Here is a 7,419-nt window from a genome sequence, read left to right on the forward strand (position 1 = left end):
CAGAGTGAGATAAACTTGAATTATACATAAGTTTCTAAATTTCACGCTCACTTGTGCATATTTTCCAGACTGTTACAAAGTTCTGTGGACATAGATCCTGAGGTTTGGCCATACTGCACGTGGCACAACTTGCAGGGAAGATGCAAAGATAAGAGTAAAGTGCACCTTTGCCCTCTCCCAATCCTAAACCAATTCTGTGCTTGTTTTGGTTCCCCAGCATAAATTAAAGCAGTACGAGACCAGATAAAAATAGCAGGGAATGAGAATGGTGGTGCAAGAGCCCCTATTAATTTTCAAAGGATCCGCCTTGTACTAGGTCACTGCTTTTGTAGCCAGTTAAACTAGGATTTGAAGGAGAATCCATTGGCAGTCTGGTGCAAACTGGCCACACCAGACCCCAGTGATCCATTGTATACAAATTTCCACTTTATAAATTACTTCTCTATGTAAATTAGTTAAGGTTTAAGCCAATCGAGCCTATTTCCAGATACTTTTAGTTCTGAAGATTGTATACCGATTCAAGGTAAATATTTGATTCTCTGTCACTGTAGGGGCCAGAACTTACACAGTAAAACAAGCTAAGTATAATGTAGCTTTTGAAAATTCTAGGGCTATTCCTAGGCTATTTATGGGGAGAAGATGTGGTACAGAGATTGATTTTAGGACTCCACTGTACTGGTGGACAGTGGAAGGTTTTCTGTTGTGTGATGATAAAGATGAGATGTGTAAACATTGTTTCCTGAATTGTAGAAGTGGGAAGGGTATGGGACAGAGCTTTGGTGTGTATGTGTAAAATAAGAGACAAGAGTTTTGTGTAACTGGCTTGTCAAGGTGGGGAGAATTGGAGGAGAGTCTGTGGAGGTGAAATAGACACTCAATTTGGGAGGCTGATGTGTATAGTGTTTTGAGTGGGACACAGTAGAAGTATATGGCTCAGTGTCCCTACTAAAGTTGTATTGCATGCAGGTGTAAGTGCTTCATGCATCTGGGTGGAGCATATGCAGGGATGCACAGGGTATCTTACCTCTTGCATTCACACACATTTTCTGTATAAGACATTTCTGTAATGCTCATCACTGAAGTACCTCAGAACTGAATGCAGTAAATTAGATCTGTATGAGATTGTCCATAGTAGCTGAAAAGCTTACATTTAGAACCCTAAAGTTTTGGACAAAATCCACTTCTGTGCAGATGGCAAGCACAAATAGTCTGCACGAGGGGTTCTCAAACTGGGGGTTGGGACCCCTTCAGGGGGTTGTGAGCTTATTACGTGGGGGGTCGTGATCTGTCAGCCTCCACCCCAAACCCCACTTTGCATCCAGCATTTAAAATGGTGTAAATATATTTAAAAGTGTTTTTAATTTCTAAGGGGGGGGGTCGCATTCAGAGGCTTGCTATGTGAAAGGGTGACGTCACCAATACAAAAGTTTGAGAACCACTGGTCTACACAATACTTAAGTCCCTATCCAAGCCCTCAAAATAGGACCAGAGAGGGACTTTTAGAACATGGACCTTGTTACCATGATACACAAGTGAAATTCACTCTGTGAAATTTATTTTGACTTTATACTACAATCTCCATAACACCAATTTGTAAGCAGTCAACATTTTACAAGCCAATTAGCAACATAGAGTAAGATGTCATTTATTGTTGCATTCCTGTCTACCCCTGCATATTCTGTACTGCAGAGTTTCAGTCCTGTCACTTTACATTATTATAATGACAATACTTGCCCGCTTTTTTGACTGTATCTCCCATCTTCGGTCAATGTCCGCATTATCTTCCCCTCATTTTTTGTATAAAGTTCAAGCTTCTGCTCATTTCAAATCACTCTCACCCAATTCGGCCTAGATCTACACGAGCATTTTTCTCCTTTACGCTCAAGATTTTCCCAAATACTCCATTTAACGACTTTGTCCACTTCCAACTTAGTCATTATTTGATGCAGCACTTGGAACAGCTTCTCACTTAATATCTCCAGCTCCTACCTCTTTTCTTTTAGTCCCACCCACCTCCCCATTGTGTGAAGCACTGCAACTCTCAAGATCATGGGTGAAATCTTGGCCCCATTGAAGTAAATGGCAAAACTTTAATGGGGCCAGGATTTCACCCAATGTATCGCTCCTATGTGATTTCTATTATATATTTTGGAGAAGCTCAGGCACCAGCCTTCCTAAAAATATTACCCCCTTTTTTAATAATGTCATTGTTCTAAGTTTTATAAGCATTTAAAATGGAACAGAATTAAGAAGTCATATAGCTCACTAGAATCTTGACTACTGTATTTTTCCCCTTCCTAATGTCTTTAATAGTGACAAAACAATGCATGCCTGGCTGAGTGGGTGGCTAACTCTGTGCTGACATTGGGTATTACAAGCAAATTTTACAGAATCCTCAATTGAAGTACACGCTTTATATATTGCAGTTACCACTTCATTCTTCTCAGTGCCCTGTCACTTCCACATCTAGCATTATGTAGACATGACACACAGTAATTTCATGAGTCTATAGAAGTCTCTGCAACCTGCATATCCTTGGTGTAAAGACAAGGAATTAATTAGGAGTTGCGTAAGTTTGCTTAATATTCAGGCATATGTAGGTACACTATGCAAGAGCAATCACATCTTAGCTTCATATTGCTTTTAAAAAGATGCACAAGACATCAGGTTTTGAACTTCACTGCTTAATTGTTGAGTTTCTGATGTTAGGGGCACTGGACAGTTGGAGAATGCATAGTGCTGTAGCGAGCCTGATCTAGTGTCTTTTGTGACCTACTTTTGACTCTGACTTCTGCAGGCCATAAATATGCAGAATTCAAGATATGAATAGATTACTTTTGACACTAGAACAAGTGCAGTGACTGTGGATGCCATATACTCAGTGAAGTCATTTTGTAAGAATGGTGGGAATTAAATTGACATGCTTGTATGAACGATTCACCCCAGGCACTTAGTTTCAGGAAATCCTGAACCCTGGCACCAATAAGTTAGAATGCTGCATAATAATGGAAGCCAGCTGACCTGTAGAAAAGCTGAGATGCTAGCCCTGGTGGGGTAGGTCATGTGCAGAATATAATTCAGTTTACAAGTAAACAAACTCAGTAATATTTGTTTAGAGAAAGCTGTCATTTTTATTTGTTTTCCAACTGAAATGATCATGACACATTTAATCTCTGTACCATTAATACACATACAAATTTTCATATAGGAAATACAGCTTTCAGTGATGTTTTAAAGACATGCAGAAAGACAACTCCTTAATACTCTTCATGCTGTTGTTAATATGCTATGTTAATTCCAGCATTCAAAGGAAAAAACAAGTGTGTAAACTACCAAATGCTACAGCATAAAACAGACAGCTTGACAAAAGTGTGGCTTAATTTGAAAGTTGGAGTACTGCAATAAACTGATCTTTTACAAAGACATCAGGTTTATTTCTTTCCTACTTGCCTTATACACATATTGAATGGGAGAAGGACAGAACAGAACCCTGCAGCCCTTACATGCCACACTCCTCACCTCTGATGAACAATGGTCCATAATTATCTACTGGGCCCTCTAAAACAAACAGGAGCTAAACCAATCCGAAATGTTTCCAAGTGCTCTTGCTAGGGACCATAATCACATCAATATCTTATGATCAGCTGTATCAAAGGCACCCGATAGATCCAAGAGAATCAGTATGGACACTTTATTTTCATCTACTACTAAAAGGATGTTATCAACTAATGCGCTCTTAGTCCCATACTTAAAGCAAAACAACAAACCGACCTATGGGAAATAAACCAGAAGATGCTAATTGCTATTTTGCTATATTGCTAGAGCTACTTTACCACTTTCTTGATAAATCTCTCAATTTTAACACAGGCCAATAGTGGGCTATAGCATTAAGCAATTTTTTTAAGTAGTGGTTCTTCCAAAGCCTCTCTGTGAACATCTACTTCTCCCCTCATGTAAACTCCAATTCAGAAAAGCACCTAAACGCTTAGAGTGTATGTACTTCTCAGCCACACAGCTTTTTTTCCTCTTTCATTTCACGCACATAGCTCAAACAAGTTTACTTTACATTTCCCAACTCCATGCCCACAGAGAAATATTTAAAGATACACTATCACACTGAATTTTTTTAAAATTGCAATTTTCTACTAGAGCATCACATCAATATATCCAGAGGTTTCTTAACTTTTTTTTAAGAGCTCTTCTGACATCCTGTTTGCTTAAGTCTTTAAGTCAGCTTCTTCCTAGTTGACTACATAAACTCCTACCAAATGCACAAAATAGACAAGAAACAGTTTTGCCAACTTTTTTCTATAGTAAGCTTAGATGGGTATGTAACAATAGAAGGTACACAATTTTCAAACAAAGTCTGACTTTCACATTGATATATTTTCCAGAATCTCCTTTTCCCTTCCTTCTAAAAACAAAAAATCAAGCTTCCCCTGCGGAAGCCAACTTTTTCCTTTTCCTGCTGGTTGCTCTAGTGTATAATAGTCCAAGCATTTGAAAAAAGCTACTTTGGCCTGTGTGCAGTCAAGTGTGTTTTCTGAACATTGAGATTTTAAATTTGTATATGAGGAATAGGAATCCTTCTACTATAACATTAAAGAACCAACATTTCCATATTCTATCAACAGTAGGGTGACCACGCGTCCTGTTTTGGCTGGCAAAGACCAAACTGGACAAATGCAGTTTTGTCAAAAAATTGGGGTGCGACCCCCTAGCAGGGCATGGAGGAATGTGCGAGAGGGGGGCTAGTGGCAATGCCAGCCATGTGCGGGAGGGAGGGCTCCGGAGAGTGGCTCAGCCAGGCCAGCCCTGCGTGGGTGGGCAGCAGGGGGACTTCAGTTGGCCCCGTGTGTCGGGGGAAGGAGGAAAGGGGACCTCTGGCCAGCCCCGGGCAGGTGGCTTGGGTTGGCCTAGCACATGGGGGAGGAAGGAGGAGTGAGAAGGTGTGGGAAGGAGGCAGGAAGGGCTGGGCTTGCATGTTGCGGGAGGGCCCTCCAGCTGGCCCCAAGTGGTGTCCCGTTCTCCCTTTGGGAAAATATGGTCACCCTAATCAACAGCCAACCCAGGTGAGGGAATTCTTCTTTCTTCTGCTTGCCTCTCAGTACAGCCCTAACAGCTCTTCAACATCTCTTACTCTAGTGGGTTTTATAAAGGCCTTTTTAATCTGTACACCACCATCCATAAGTGGAAGCTTCCGATCACAAAACATGAATTTAAAAGGAAAGTATGACTATCGTAGAACTCTACAGAATAAGATTAATATTTTTATTAATATATTTAGTTTAATAATAGTTAATAATTAATATGTTTAGTTTAAAATACTTCACTATTAGTCATTTGGAGCCTGATCCAAAGCCCATTGCAATCAGTGGGTTCCTTTCCATTGACTTCACTAGGCTTTTTTTCATCAGGCCCCCTAGCAAACAGTATCCTAGGCACCTTTTTGGTTTATATTCTGATTGGGACAACAAATTTGTAATTTAAATTACAACACTGATTCCTTCTGACTCACAATATGATGTAGTGCTGAATAATATATGCCTTACATATAGGCTTGGCACAATTTGATTTTTTTAAAAATAATTTTGGCAGATATCCATTTTTTAAGCATTTTTTTCTATTTTTATTTATTTAAATTCACAATTGCACAAAATTATGCGGTTTAAGCATTTTTTTAATGTTTGAAACTTTCATGGTTACCAGAAATTGGGGGGGTGAGGGACTTGTAAATGTTGAGATTCAAAAAGTTAAAGCTTTTTATAACCGTTAAAATAAACTGTAAACATCACATCAAAATATACAAATATATATATCCTTAAATCAAACTAATTTCTCAAGTAGCATTTGTTACTTTGCCTATATGTACATTTTATTGAAAGTATTTTTTCATCATTTTTATGTATGGTGAAATTGACATTTATTGATGATCTAATCCTTCCAACCCTACTTATGTATAATTGCCATACTACCCCCCACTGTTGGTTTGTCACACACATGTAGTGTTTCAGAGTAGCTGCCGTGTTAGTCTGTATTCGCAAAAAAAAAAGAGTACTTGTGTCACCTTAGAGACTAACCAATTTATTTGAGCATAAGCTTTGGTGAGCTACAGCTCACTTCATCAGATGTTTTGTACTTATCAGGCAATTAAGTGAGAAAAACAGAAGGGGTTAGAGATCGTCTGTCTTCATAATGGGTATGGCAAATCACAGCATAAGTTATGTAAATAATTGTGTTGCAGGCCTCTTTAAATTTAATTATTGAATTGGATAATCACAACACTTCCCACACCCCCCTCTCAAGAAAATCAGGGGTGTGGATACAGAATTAGCACTGTCCAAGGTTTCTGTGGTTGTATCATCACTACTCTTGCAGAGACTAGCAGTCATGCCAGGACTTTGTATCAACATTTCATGCCTTTAATAAAATAGGTAGTTTTATTATACAATAGGGTCCATCCACCTATTTACTCCAGAATAGAACCGATTTTGCATATACTGAAGCTCTACCCTATAGGCAACTTCTGCCATACATTGCTCAACGGTGAGCAGAATTCAGATTCGAGGGGGAAACCAGCGACACTCAAACCAACTACCCACAAACTAAGTCCTAGCCATACTAAAATGAGAAGCTGGCAACGTCATACCGTCCTCGGGTGCACTTTGATCAGCAGTAGTCCTGCCATAAATTGTTATCGCTGCTGAGCGCTGGGCCAGGACTGCCCACCCCAGGCTTTCAAAAATCATGAGTCAGCCCCCGAGGAAGGCATTAGATTATTGTACAGGCCCTGTGACTTTCACCAAGGCTGGGCGCTCTGTATTTGCCAGCTGGGCTTTGAGCCTTTGGGTTTCACGCTTTGAAGCTTGAATCTGCAACGGCAAGGGCTGGAAAAACTACTTCAACGGAAGCGTTTGCGGTGACTGATCTGCCAGCAGGACCTGGGGCACCGCGGTGCCATCCGTGCCCGGGCAGGGGATCCGACGCTGCGTTGCCGGGGAGCCTGAGCAGCGGGCACAGCCCGGCCGCCTGCGCACAGAGCAGCGCGGACCCGCGCGACAGCGGGGTCTCAGCGCCCCTCGCGCTATGGAGGGCCGCTGGAGGACCACTGGGCCCTGCGGCCACCCTTGCGAAGGCCTAACCGGACTCCGGCATCAAGGCCGTCCCCGGGCCGCGAAGTGCTGCGACGGTGGGGGCAGCAACTCACACGCCGCCAGCCTCCCTCCCTCCGCGGCGCGCCGCTGACCCGAAGAGCGCATGCGCACCACAAAACGCGCGCCGCGCCCCGGCAGGAAGCTGTTCGCCCAGCCTCTCGCTATCCCGGTTCAAATGTCGCGAGAGTTAAAGAGCACGACCCATAGGATGCCGCGTGTACCGTCTTCTTTGAGTGACAGTTCTGTGGTCCAATAGGAATGTGGC

This window comes from Caretta caretta, chromosome 5 (genome assembly GCF_965140235.1).
Source record: "Caretta caretta isolate rCarCar2 chromosome 5, rCarCar1.hap1, whole genome shotgun sequence".
Taxonomy (NCBI): domain Eukaryota; kingdom Metazoa; phylum Chordata; order Testudines; family Cheloniidae; genus Caretta; species Caretta caretta.